We start from the raw sequence: 12,252 nt of genomic DNA, 5'->3' as shown, positions 1-12,252 counted from the left end.
GCAAAAGCAGAGAAACACTTGAAATCAGGCAAGAGATGACTGAAGGGGAAGGGGAAGGGGAACAGCCAGAAAAGGGATCAAATCCATATACTGCGCACCTCCCAGTGGCTCTGGACAGATCACAAGGGTCTTCAGGGCCCTCCCAAACACCCGCAGGGTGCGGGCAAACTGCAAGAAAGGGGAGACGACTTGAAATCAGCCATTTCCATGATCTGTGCTGCGTATCTGCTGATGCCTGTCCAAAGGCACAGAGTTTCAAGAGCCCCTGAAATTACCAGGGACGCTCCCAAGCGAAGGGGCCTCTGTCTGTTGCCACTTCAACCCTTTTATGTACATAATCGTAGCAGAATGGAGACAGAAAGTAGGACACCAGGTGATCTTTCCTCTGTCCTACGTCCTATGACGGAAACCATTTGGCAGATGGGCATGAGGGACCCCACACACGCAGCCTGTGAAAGGCTAAACCAGGCTAACAGGGCAGAATTGCTCTCCTCGCCTGGGGGGGGTCCCAGGATGCTGACTTGATGGCCCTGGGAGAGGCCGCGGGAGGATTCTCACAACAGGCTTTGGGCCCAACACCTTTGCCATGACCCCTCCAGGAGCATTGGCAGAAAGGAACCCCCAGGCGGGAAGTTAAGCTTTCCCGGCATCACCCCTGTATTTCTAACGATGAAAGAGGGGAAATGAGCACTAAGGAGAAGACCGTATCAGAACAAAAGAGCAGAGTGTACAGTGGGAGGACTGTGATCTGCTGGGTCTTCTCCTCAGTGGTCCAAGTAAGATTTATCAGCCGAGAAATCCGACTGTCAGTGATGTTTGCTCTTTGGTCTTCTCATGTCAGTCAGCTAAGGGTGTCTCTAATCAGAGCTTCTTACAAGAAATATAGCATAGATAACAAATCTGCCTGTTCCCAAGAGGCTTTGTACATAAGAAGATGCTACACTTCCTGAGCAGTGCTTGGAAATGGACTCTGCCTGACTTGACTTTTGATTGCATTAGCAGCCATTTTATGAACTGTATTGAGCAACCAACCCTCATCTTTGTATTTGTGCAAAACGTGGCCTAAGTCCTCCTTTTTCACATCCAAGCAGAGATGAGGTTGGGTTTCTCAGTCGGATGAGACCATCTCTAGCAATTCTCAGAGTGTTTAGTTGAAATTGATGGGGCGTGATTAGTAGAACTGCTGCAATCCAGGGATAACAGCTGTTTGGCTCCTTCTTAACTGAGGCTTTGCCAGAACAGGTACAGTGTGTGGATGTTTTTCCTTTCTACAGATCGAAAGAAGCGTCATTCCATGGCATAGGAGTGAGAATTTTCAGCTTCTTCCTGATGGCCTTCCAATGTGCCCCAGGAATTCTATACACATCACTCAAAACTACATTCTGCATGAATTTGATAACGGTGCAAACAAACAGGACCTAGGGCAGGACCTAGGGCAGAAATAAACAAGTTTTTCTCTTCTTCCTAGTTTCACACTGCCTTTTCTCCAGAATGATTTGGGAGAATATAAAGTCTTAGATGAGAAAATTATCTTCCAAAAATTCTTTTATTTCAGACAGTACCCATTTTAACCTCTGATTTACCAATTAAACAATGCAGAAATATATACCCAAATTTGTACGGCAGGATGAAAAACCAAGGGTTAAGTACAAGTTGTTACAGGATGCAAAGCAAAGAGGAGGATTGGGTTTGCCTGCTTTGAAACTATACCTTGCAGCGTGTTGCTTAGGTTTGATGAAAGAATGGATGTTGCTGAGAAAGAAAAGGCTTTTGGAAGTAGAAGGACATGACTTGAGATTTGGTGGCATGGATATTTATGGTACAATGAACGTTAGGTTAATGTAGACCTTAAAAATCGTATTTTCAGGAATGCCATATCGAGAATATAGAACAGATATAACTTAGGTTGTACCCAAAAATACCTCTGTGTTTCTCAGCACCGGAAGCTTTTTATAGAAGATAAATTATAACTAAACATAAATGGTTAACTTACTCTGATATACCAAGATTTTGTCAAGGAGAATGTAAAATAAAATCAAGAGAAGAGTTGGTGGCAGAAGGATCTACTTGTCAATGGTTTTCTTATGTACAATTATTAGAAAGATTTAGGTAGGTAAAAGAAGTTTTGATTTTATACATTGTAAGACTGAATTTGAAACAGAATTGTGTGCAAATGATGAACATGTTATTGCTAAAACATATGAACTTTTACTGAAATTTGAAACAGAAGAAGAACAGGTGAAAGACTGTATGATTAAATGGGCTAAAAACTTTGGTTATAATATACAAAAGGATCAGTGGGAGAATATGCGGTTGAAAGAGTTGAAATTTATATTATGTTATGTTATGGCCTTAAAGAGAATTTTTATAAAATGATGTATACCAATGACTCTGGAAAAACTGTCTTGAATGTATAAAGGTACTTCAGATTTATTTGGAAAAGTAATCAACAAGAAGGGGCATTTTATCATGCCTGGTAGACACGTAAAATAGCTAGAAAATTTTGGACTCAACTACATATACAGAAGATTTTAAAGATTAATATAAAATTGGGACTAGAAACTTTTCTTTTGGGACTGATAGATAAAATCATGGAACTTTGTTCTTGTATATGACAACTGCAGTGAGATTGTTATAGGCAAAAAGGTGGAAAGATTCAACTTTACCCACAATGGAGGAATGGATGGTGAAGATGATGGAACTTGCTGAGATGGCCAAACTGACAGCTTTAATTAGAGTCAAGTCATTATCTAAGTTGTATGCTGATTGGAATCCCCTTACTGATTTTTTGAGGGAAACAAAAAAATGAAATTATGATGTATGGTTTTGATGATTAGAAAAAAGAAGAAAAATAGATCATACAAAAAATGTTAGTAATAGTGTAACGATAGAATAAGAAGTTAATTTACATTTTTTACTTATCAGTGCTGTAAAGGAAAATCAGAAGTCATTTCTTTATATTTCTTTTCTCTTTCTTTTCTCTTTTATTTTTTCTGCCCCTTTAGCTTGTCTTTTCCTACTTCCTTCTTTTATCTTTTTTTCCTTATTCTAAATAAAAGGACTGGTAGCTTTTTTAAAATCTTTTTTTTTTTTTTTAATTTCAATAATTATTTGGACAAAAAAAGGAAAACTCTCCTCACTCAACACTTACCTCAACAACCAATAAAAGAGCAGGATCTTCTTGTAATCTGATAGCGGCTAACTGATTAGGCCCCTGCATTTTAAGTAGGTTTATTGAAATATCAATTTCCAGCAGATTATTTGAGGTACACTGGTGTTTTGCTGCAACAGACCGTATGATTATCCCTAATGGACCATTTTCTCTGAACATCCTTCCATTCCTCAAAGAGTGATTATCACATACATAATTTCTGCTTGTGGATTTTGAAGATTAATGATCAACCTTGCCTTCCAGGTATGTAAGAAATTTCCCAAGTTATTGCTTATAGAATAAACAGCAGTGCTATCTTTGTTCTGCATTATTGCTGTTTTAAAGAAACTAATGAAGACTAGAGAAAAAAATAATTTTGGATCCGTAAGTGGGTACTATTAATCTATTCACGATCTAAACTGAGTCATGGTCTTTATGTGCATGTCCATGCAGTAGTGTGAATGTACATTTATGTACTATTTTTCAACAGAATCTTTTTCACCACGACTATAAAGAAATATCACCATTTCCAATGCACATAAAGAAAACATAAAATTATAATTATAATTCCAAAGGTCAAAGTGATAAGAAATGCTGTGTTTTAGACTTCTACTGCATCTAACATGTTTACTTGTTGCCTCGCCTTGTCCTTCCAGAAGACAATCTGCATGGCTTTGTACAAGATGTCACTGCCCTCGTCACATCTGTCAAGTGAAAACTGGCAAACCAATGTACATAATGTACCAAAAGCAGCAGAGCACTCAAAAACTAGAACACGAAGATGTATGAGGCTTATGTTGATTTGCCTACCCAGATACAGGCAGTCCTCGACTTAGGACAGCCGTTGGGGCCAGAATTTGTGACTACCATCAACTGTTGCAAGTGACTGCTAGCAATCGGGACTGCTAGATTTGCATACAAAAGAAGGAGCTGACTGGTTAGCAAAATAATTAGCAAAACTAATTATTGCATAACGTCAGAAATTTCTTGAAAATGTAACACTTGATTTGTGGATTAAAAGATCTTTTTTGATTTCTTTATTTGAAAAAAAAATACTGACTGAATAACGAACTTTTAGAAGCAGGGATCACATTTTTATCAAGTTCAGGAAGATTACATTTATCATGTAAATAGAAATGAGTCTTGGTATTTGGATATTTGTGTTCTGTGCTAGGTCTGGTGTGTTATATAGGAGGGTTGCAATAGAGCAGGTTCCTCAACCTGGGCAACTTTAAGATGCGGGGACCTATCATCTGGTGGAAGTCTGACTGCTGCAGAATAAAATGATCTAGGAGTGCAGTTCAGAACTACATTATCCATCCTTCCTTCCTTCCTTCCTTCCTTCCTTCCTTCCTTCCTTCCTTCCTTCCTTCCTTCCTTCCTTCCTTCCTTCCTTCCTTCCTTCCGTTTTTCCCCCCTCTCCCTCTTTCTGTCTGTCTGTCTGTCTTTCTGCAGCCACATTCCATACTCATCTTTAGCTTCTGACTGACAATAGTCCTGGGATCCAGTTCAGGCAGAGTTTGCATGGTGCTCTGCACTGACATTAAGTGGAGTTGAATAGGTTGTGATCCAACATATCAAGGGTAGCCAGTCAGGGCCTCCAGTATGATTTTATTTCTTTGGGATGTTTTGTGAACACAAAAATTGTATTTTATTATTCTATGTTTAGAGAGAAGCAGATTGAGTAGATGCAGCAATATATTGCTTTCAGATCGAGTATTATGATGATATACTGTATTTGAAGAAGTCTTGCACATCTCATCACACTCCCAAATAAATGGAAAAAAATTGGAACTTTTCCACTTTGGCCTGTTGCATTTCATTTTCTCTCTTTCAAGCTAGATATTTTGATCGGTGTCATTTCAAATTTTATTCCAGTCTTCTAGGTGACCCTGTTGTGTCCTTGGCAACATTTCATGCCTTTATCTAACCCACTGATTAGAACACAGACAGACAGACAGACAGAGTTTACTGCACCCAAAATTGCTGTCTATTCTTTTTTTTTCAAAAGGAACCACTGTTCTACATTCTTGGTTTATTGCCTTCTGACTGGCATCATGAATTGTAGAGACAGTGTGGATTTTCACTGTATTCTGAACTTCCACACAACAACTTGAAAACAATATCCTGAGTCATAATACTAGCCTAAGAGGGTCCAGTTGGCCTGAGTGCCTCTAACCTTTGTAAAGATGGCAAATGTCTCCACCCCTATCAAAATAATGTGGCAGGTGACTACATTGTAACTGGGACATACATAAAAAAACATCTGGGAAACACAGTTTGGGAGCATTCTTAATATGGAATTACTTCAGTTCCTGGAATGCAGCAATCAGACTGTGTGTGTGTGTGTTTGTGTGTGTATTCATTCATTCATTCATTCATTCATTCATTCATTCTATATATCCACCCATCTCCAACCAGTGACTCTGGGCAGCTAAATATAACAAAGAACAGGCAAACAATTAGAAAAAATATATAATTGTTACTATAAGAACAAATGTTAAAAAACTGATCCATGCCCATCTAGTTTCTATACTGAGTTGGACAGGCTACAGGCTTGCAAAATTTGTTTGGCTCAATACACTTGATTCAAGTTATGAGCAAGCATACAGTAGTGAAATGCAATTACCCTTACTCCTTCCTTCTTATACTCCAGGCACCATCCACCATGCTAAAACAGGTACAAGCATTGGAAAAAATGCTTCCTTACATAATCACCCACATGCTGATATTGTAGCTTTAAAGATCACAGGGGGATTTTAAATGTAACAAATGTAACATTTCTACCACATCATGTGCATCAAATGTAAAAATGGCAGCAAAGTGGTAGAGAGGACATTCCTGAACTTCAGTATATTGAAACCATCCAATTCCATCCAATACCAAATAGATTTTAAGGTATTTATGGAAAAACGTGGAGGCAGGAACACACTTGTATTCCCCCACCATCACATTAGTAGTCGTAATAAACAGGTCAAGGAGTTGGCTAATTCCTTGGGCCAGGTCCCTCAAGCTGTCCACACAGGAGGTAGAAATGAAGCTTTGACAGTATTGGTGTTATTTAGGAGACAGGAATAACTGAATCTCCTCTCTTTTCTTTTCCTCTAAAAGGAGCTTCCATTCAAAACAAAGAGATTTTCAGAGGATTACAAAAGCTTATTGATGAATTCCTGCCTGGGAGATCAGGATGATTTTGCAAAATATTATGGATATGGCAATACCAATGGCTCATATACGTATGCAGAAGAGACAGTCTATTCTGCTTTAGGATGGCGTCCAGATAAAGAGAAACCCCTTCACCACATTCATCCTTAATTTGGCCATTGCTGACTTTGGGTTCCTTAGAGCTGTACTTATGTGTTCTATCACCATGGCTTCTGATATTATAAACAAGCATAGTTTAAACTTCATCTGTGGGTTTTTCTACCAGATCATGTGCATCAATAGTCACTTTCTTCTGGCAGCGATCAGCATTGAGTGGTGTGTGTCTGTCATCTTCCCAATCTGGCATTGATGTTCCCGGCCAAAATATTTGTCCCCTGCTGTGTGTGCCCTCCTGTGGATATTCGCTTTTCTCCTGGGTAGAATTCTGAACAACATGATAATTACAGGAGGCATTGAAGATTACCACCTGTTTGGCCTCTATTACCTGGTGACTGCTGTGCTTTGCCTCTCATTGATCACAGTCTCTACTGTGATCTTTTTCATCAAAATATGTCTTAAATCCAAACAGAAGAATCAGGGATGGCTTTTACTGATGATCTTAATTACTCTTCTCTGTTATCTCATCCTTGCTTTTCCATTAAATGTCTTTGGGGTGATTATTAGTTTTTCTACTGTTGAAAGGAAATCTGAACTGAAATATTTGGGTAGTTTTATCATACTTTGTTCCTGCCTCAACAGTAGTGTTAATCCAGTGATCTATTTCCTGGTTGGAAGAAAGAAACAAGCTCAATTGAAGGAGGGCCTGAAGATCATTTTGCAAAAGGTCTTCGAAGAAGGGGAAGCTACTGGAGGGACATAGGAGTCCTCTGCGCCTCTTTCTGAGGAGGCGTGAATAAGGTTGCAGTTAAGTCTATAATCCTATCAGTGGGACTGAATCTCTTTGAACACATTGGCTCTTGAATAGGCATATAAAGGACTGCATTTTGAGAGAAGTATAAATCAGGTCATAACTAATGCTGTGCACAAACACTATGAGCTTTATAAAGGAACCAGTTTATTTTGCTTGCTAATAATAAGATTTTTACAAACACCGGGAATGCACCAACCCCCCTCCTTACCCCATTTCCAAATGTCCCCAAGAAGCAATTAATTCATGAAATAAATCAACAATAAATACAACTAAAATAGAAACAAATTCAGCAATCAATGGTGAGGGTTTCACCTCTAGCTGAAATAGGAAAGAGCAAGAGAGACAGTTCTCAAGCATATGCCATGGCTTGGGAGCCACAGGAGAGAAAAATACACCACAGGCCAAATCTCAGATCCCCAGGCCAGTAAAGAAGGAGGGGGAGATGGCCAATTAGGCATGGAAGCAGCTAAAGGTGGGTACCAGAAGTTCCTTTGCAATTCTCCAAATCTGCGGGGAGAGACATCCCTTTGAGAGCTTTACCAGGTAGCAGGGCAAATATGGTCACTCACAGGATGGCTTTGAAGGGGGCCTAAATGCTTATAAATACTGTAGATTGGGAGAGGGAGAAAAGGGGGGAAGTTAGAAACCAAACAGCCTTTTTTTAACTTCTTCATTTTGTTCTTTGTTTGTGATTCCTTTTCCCCTTTCACTTCTTTATATGCACAAGCAATAATCGGTAACAATACAGTAGAGACCTTAGAATTAAGTGTCCAGCTTAAGGTAGAAACAGTTATTATATGACAAATAATTTCAAGTATTTTTGTCTGTTAAGGCCACATTTAGCTTTAGATGTAAAATTTAAGCATTCTTATGCTTATCAAATTGAACATTTAATTCATAGTCAGTATTGATAGAAACTTTTTTTTTCTTTATCTTTAAAGTTTTACGTTACCTAAACATGAGAGTGTCAATAATCTGCAGTCCACACTGTATAAATACTACTGTACCCAAATAATATAATGTGCTACTTGTGTTTTATAATAATACAATAAAGCAGTATAAATGGAGGGAGAGAAAAAGGTTTACCAGAGGTGGGAAAAAATCTTGCCCATTATGGCGCCCTTTTCTTTACTTGCTTTGGATCCTGAAAATAAATACCTTCTGGCTGGAGATCTGGAGGTTTTGAGTATTGCATGTTTTCATGGCACAGCTATTGAAAAGACCCTATTGGAGTTGGGATTGATTGGAAATGTTGCAGGTCTTGGAAAAGAGGACTGCAGTGACAGACTTGCAAGGCTTCCCAGGTAGACCGGACAGGAAGCATGACCAGACAGGGTCATTCTACTTTATTGTAAAGTTACATTAAGAGAATATTGCAAGTCTGAATGTACAATTCTCCCACCATCAACTTTACAGCCTGAGAACTTAGCGAGGGTCCCTTCTGAGGCTCTTGCTCCAACCACTAGGCCGCTATGGGATATCCTGCCTCTTATCTGACCATTCCCTTGGTAGTGTCTCTGCTCAGTCTCCCAAGATCTTTCTCACATACACACATGGGATCCCCAAGCCCAGTTGGACATCCAGGTTTTGACGGTCTTCCAGAAGGCCACTATGGTTGGGGGCAATCTCACCTCAGGGGGAAAGATGTTCCTGGGGATGGGTGCCATGGCAGAGAAAGCTGTCTTCCTGGGTCGTGAGACATGAAGCTCCTTGGCTGATGGGATCCATGGCATGCTGTTTTTCTGGACCTGATGGGATGGATAGATGTAACTGGGGGAGGTGGTCCCTCATGTTTCCTAGTTTGTGTTCTCTGCTAGGTTTCGTGTGTTATACAGGAGTGTTGAAATAGAGTAGTGTTTCTCATCCTTGGCAACTTAAAGATGTGGGGATGTCAGGGGGCTGGCTGGGGAATTCTGGAAATTGAATTTCCCACATCTTAAAATTGCCAAGTTTGAGAAACACTGTAATAGAGTCTTTTGCCGATTTTGGTTAAGTGGAGGTGAAGAGGGCCATGACATCCAGGAAAACCACAATTTCATCATCACTTCTGCTCAGGAAGTGGGGTCAATATGTTGAAAGAGATTTAATCCCAGCTATAAGATTACATCCTTAAGTACTCTCCTATTCCTGTCTACTGAGAGAGAAGTCCTCTTGAAACAAATTTATTTATTTATTTATTTTCATTCTCATCTTTATTATTTTTATAAATAGCTCAAGGCAGTGAACATACCTAATACTCCTTCCTCTTCCTATTTTCCTCAAAACAACAACCCTGTGAGATGAGTTGGGCTCAGAGAGAGTGACTGGCATGAGGTCACCCAGCCGGCTTTCAGGCCTAAGGCGGGACTAGAAGCCTTCCTTATGGTCCAGCTCTCGCAGCCATATGTTACTACGGGGAACACCATTGCTTTAACTATGCGGACCTTTGTTGTCAGTGTGATGTCTCTGCTCTTAACTATTTTATCGAGATTTGTCATTGCTCTTCTTCCAAGGATTAAGCGTCTTCTGATTTCCTGACTGCAGTCAGCATCTGCAGTAATCTTCGCACCTAGGAATACAAAGTCTTTCACTGCTTCTACATTTTCTCCCTCTATTTGCCAGTTATCAATCAAGCTGGTTGCCATAATCTTGGTTTTTTTGAGGTTTAGCTGCAAACCAGCTTTTGCACTTTCTTCTTTCACCTTCATCATAAGGCTCCTCAGTTCCTCTTCGCTTTCAGCCATCAAAGTGGTATCATCTGCATATCTGAGATTGTTAATGTTTCTTCCAGAGATTTTAACTCCAGCCTTGGATTCCTCAAGCCCAGCATGTCGCATGATGTGTTCTGCATACAAGTTGAATAGGTAGGGTGAGAGGATACAGCCCTGCCGTACTCCTTTCCCAATCTTAAACCAGTCCGTTGTTCCGTGGTCTGTTCTTACTGTTGCTACTTGGTCGTTATACAGATTCTTCAGGAGGCATACAAGATGACTTGGTATCCCCATACCACTAAGAACTTGCCACAATTTGTTATGGTCCACACAGTCAAAGGCTTTAGAATAGTCAATAAAACAGAAATAGATGTTTTTCTGAAACTCCCTGGCTTTTTCCATTATCCAGCGGATATTGGCAATTTGGTCTCTAGTTCCTCTGCCTTTTCTAAACCCAGCTTGTACATCTGGCAATTCTCGCTCCATGAACTGCTGAAGTCTACCTTGCAGGATCTTGAGCATTACCTTACTGGCATGTGAAATGAATGCCACTGTTCGATAGTTTGAACATTCTTTAGTGTTCCCCTTTTTTGGTATGGGGATATAAGTTGATTTTTTCCAGTCTGATGGCCATTCTTGTGTTTTCCAAATTTGCTGGCATATAGCATGCATTACCTTGACAGCATCATCTTGCAAGATTTTGAACAGTTCAGCTGGGATGCCGTCGTCTCCTGTTGCCTTGTTATGATCTCTTCTTCTTCTGTTAGGTCCTTGCCATCTTTGTTTTTGATCATACCCATTTTTGCCTGGAATTTACCTCCAATGTTTCTAATTTTCTGGAAGAGGTCTCTTGTCCTTCCTATTCTATTGTCTTCTTCCACTTCCACACATTGCTTGTTTAAAAATAATTCCTTATCTCTTCTGGCTAACCTCTGGAATTTTGCATTTAATTGGGCATATCTCCCCCTATCACTGTTGCCTTTTGCTTTCCTTCTTTCTTGGGCTACTTCTAGTGTCTCAGCAGACAGCCATTTTGCCTTCTTGGTTTTCTCTTTCTTTGGGAGGTATTTTGTTGCCGCCTCCTGAACAATGCTGCCAACTTCTGTCCAGAGTTCTTCCGGGACCCTATCTACTAAGTCCAGTCCCTTAAATCTATTCTTCACCTCCACTGCATATTCCTTAGGAATATTAGTGAGCTCATATCTAGCTGATCTGTGGGTCTTCCCTAATCTCTTTAGTCTGATCCTAAATTGTGCAAGAAGAAGTTCGTGATCTGAACTACAGTCAGCTCCAGGCCTTGTTTTTACCGACTGTACAGATGTCCGCCACCTTTGGCTGCAAAGGATGTAGTCAATCTGATTTCGGTGTTGTCCATCTGGGGAAGTCCATGTATAAAGCCGTCTCTTAGGTTGTTGGAAGAGAGTGTTTGTTATGCAGAGTGAATTGTCTTGGCAAAATTCTATCAGCCTATGTCCTGCTTCGTTTTGTTCTCCCAGGCCATACTTAACTGTAATTCGAGGTGTCATTTGACTGCCCACCTTAGCATTCCAGTCTCCTGTGATGAAAATAACATCTCTTTTAGGCGTGTTGTCCAGTAGGTGCTGCAGGTCCTCATAGAACTGCTCTACTTCAGCTTCTTCAGCATTTGTGGTTGGGGCGTATATTTGGATCACTGTGATGTTGGATGGCTTGCCCTGAATTCGAATTGAGATCATTCTGTCATTTTTTGGGTTGTATCCAAGCACTGCTTTAGCCACTTTACTATTAATTATGAAGGCTACTCCATTTCTTCTGTGGTCCTCTTGTCCACAGTAGTAGATCTGGTGGTCATTTGATGTGAAGTGGCCCATTCCAGTCCATTTCAGTTCACTGACGCCCAGAATGTCTATCTTTAATCTTGACATCTCACCAAGAACCACATCCAATTTGCCCTGGCTCATAGATCTTACATTCCAGGTTCCAATGGTGTGTTGATCCTTAGAACATCGGATTCGCCGTTCACCACCAGCACCGTCGGCTGCTAGCCGTCCTTTCGGCTTTGAGCTAGCTGCGTCATCACGTCTGGGGCTAGTTGAGCTCATCCTCTGTTCCTCCCCAGTAGCATTTTGACCATCATCTGACCTGAGGGTCTCATCTTCCGATGGTATACCGACATATCTCTGGTTGCACCGATCCATTTAGTTTTCACGGCAAGAATACTGGGGTGGGTTGCCATTACCTTCCCCAGGGATCGCATTTAGTCTGACCTCTCTGTCATGACCTTCCCGTCTTGGGTGGCCCTTCACGGTTTAGCTCATGGCATCATTGAGGTGCTCAAGCTCCAGCACCGCGACAAG

At 40.5% G+C, this 12,252-nt stretch overlaps 1 pseudogene; it reads left to right on the top strand.

Annotated features, from left to right (window-relative positions):
- The first annotated feature begins 6,521 nt into the window (after positions 1-6,521).
- On the top strand, positions 6,522-7,175 carry LOC134494744 (mas-related G-protein coupled receptor member H-like; annotated as a pseudogene).
- Positions 7,176-12,252: the final 5,077 nt, after the last annotated feature.

The sequence above is a fragment of the Candoia aspera genome, chromosome 3 (assembly GCF_035149785.1).
Source record: "Candoia aspera isolate rCanAsp1 chromosome 3, rCanAsp1.hap2, whole genome shotgun sequence".
Taxonomy (NCBI): Eukaryota; Metazoa; Chordata; class Lepidosauria; order Squamata; family Boidae; genus Candoia; species Candoia aspera.
This window is presented reverse-complemented; position numbering and strand designations above follow the sequence as displayed.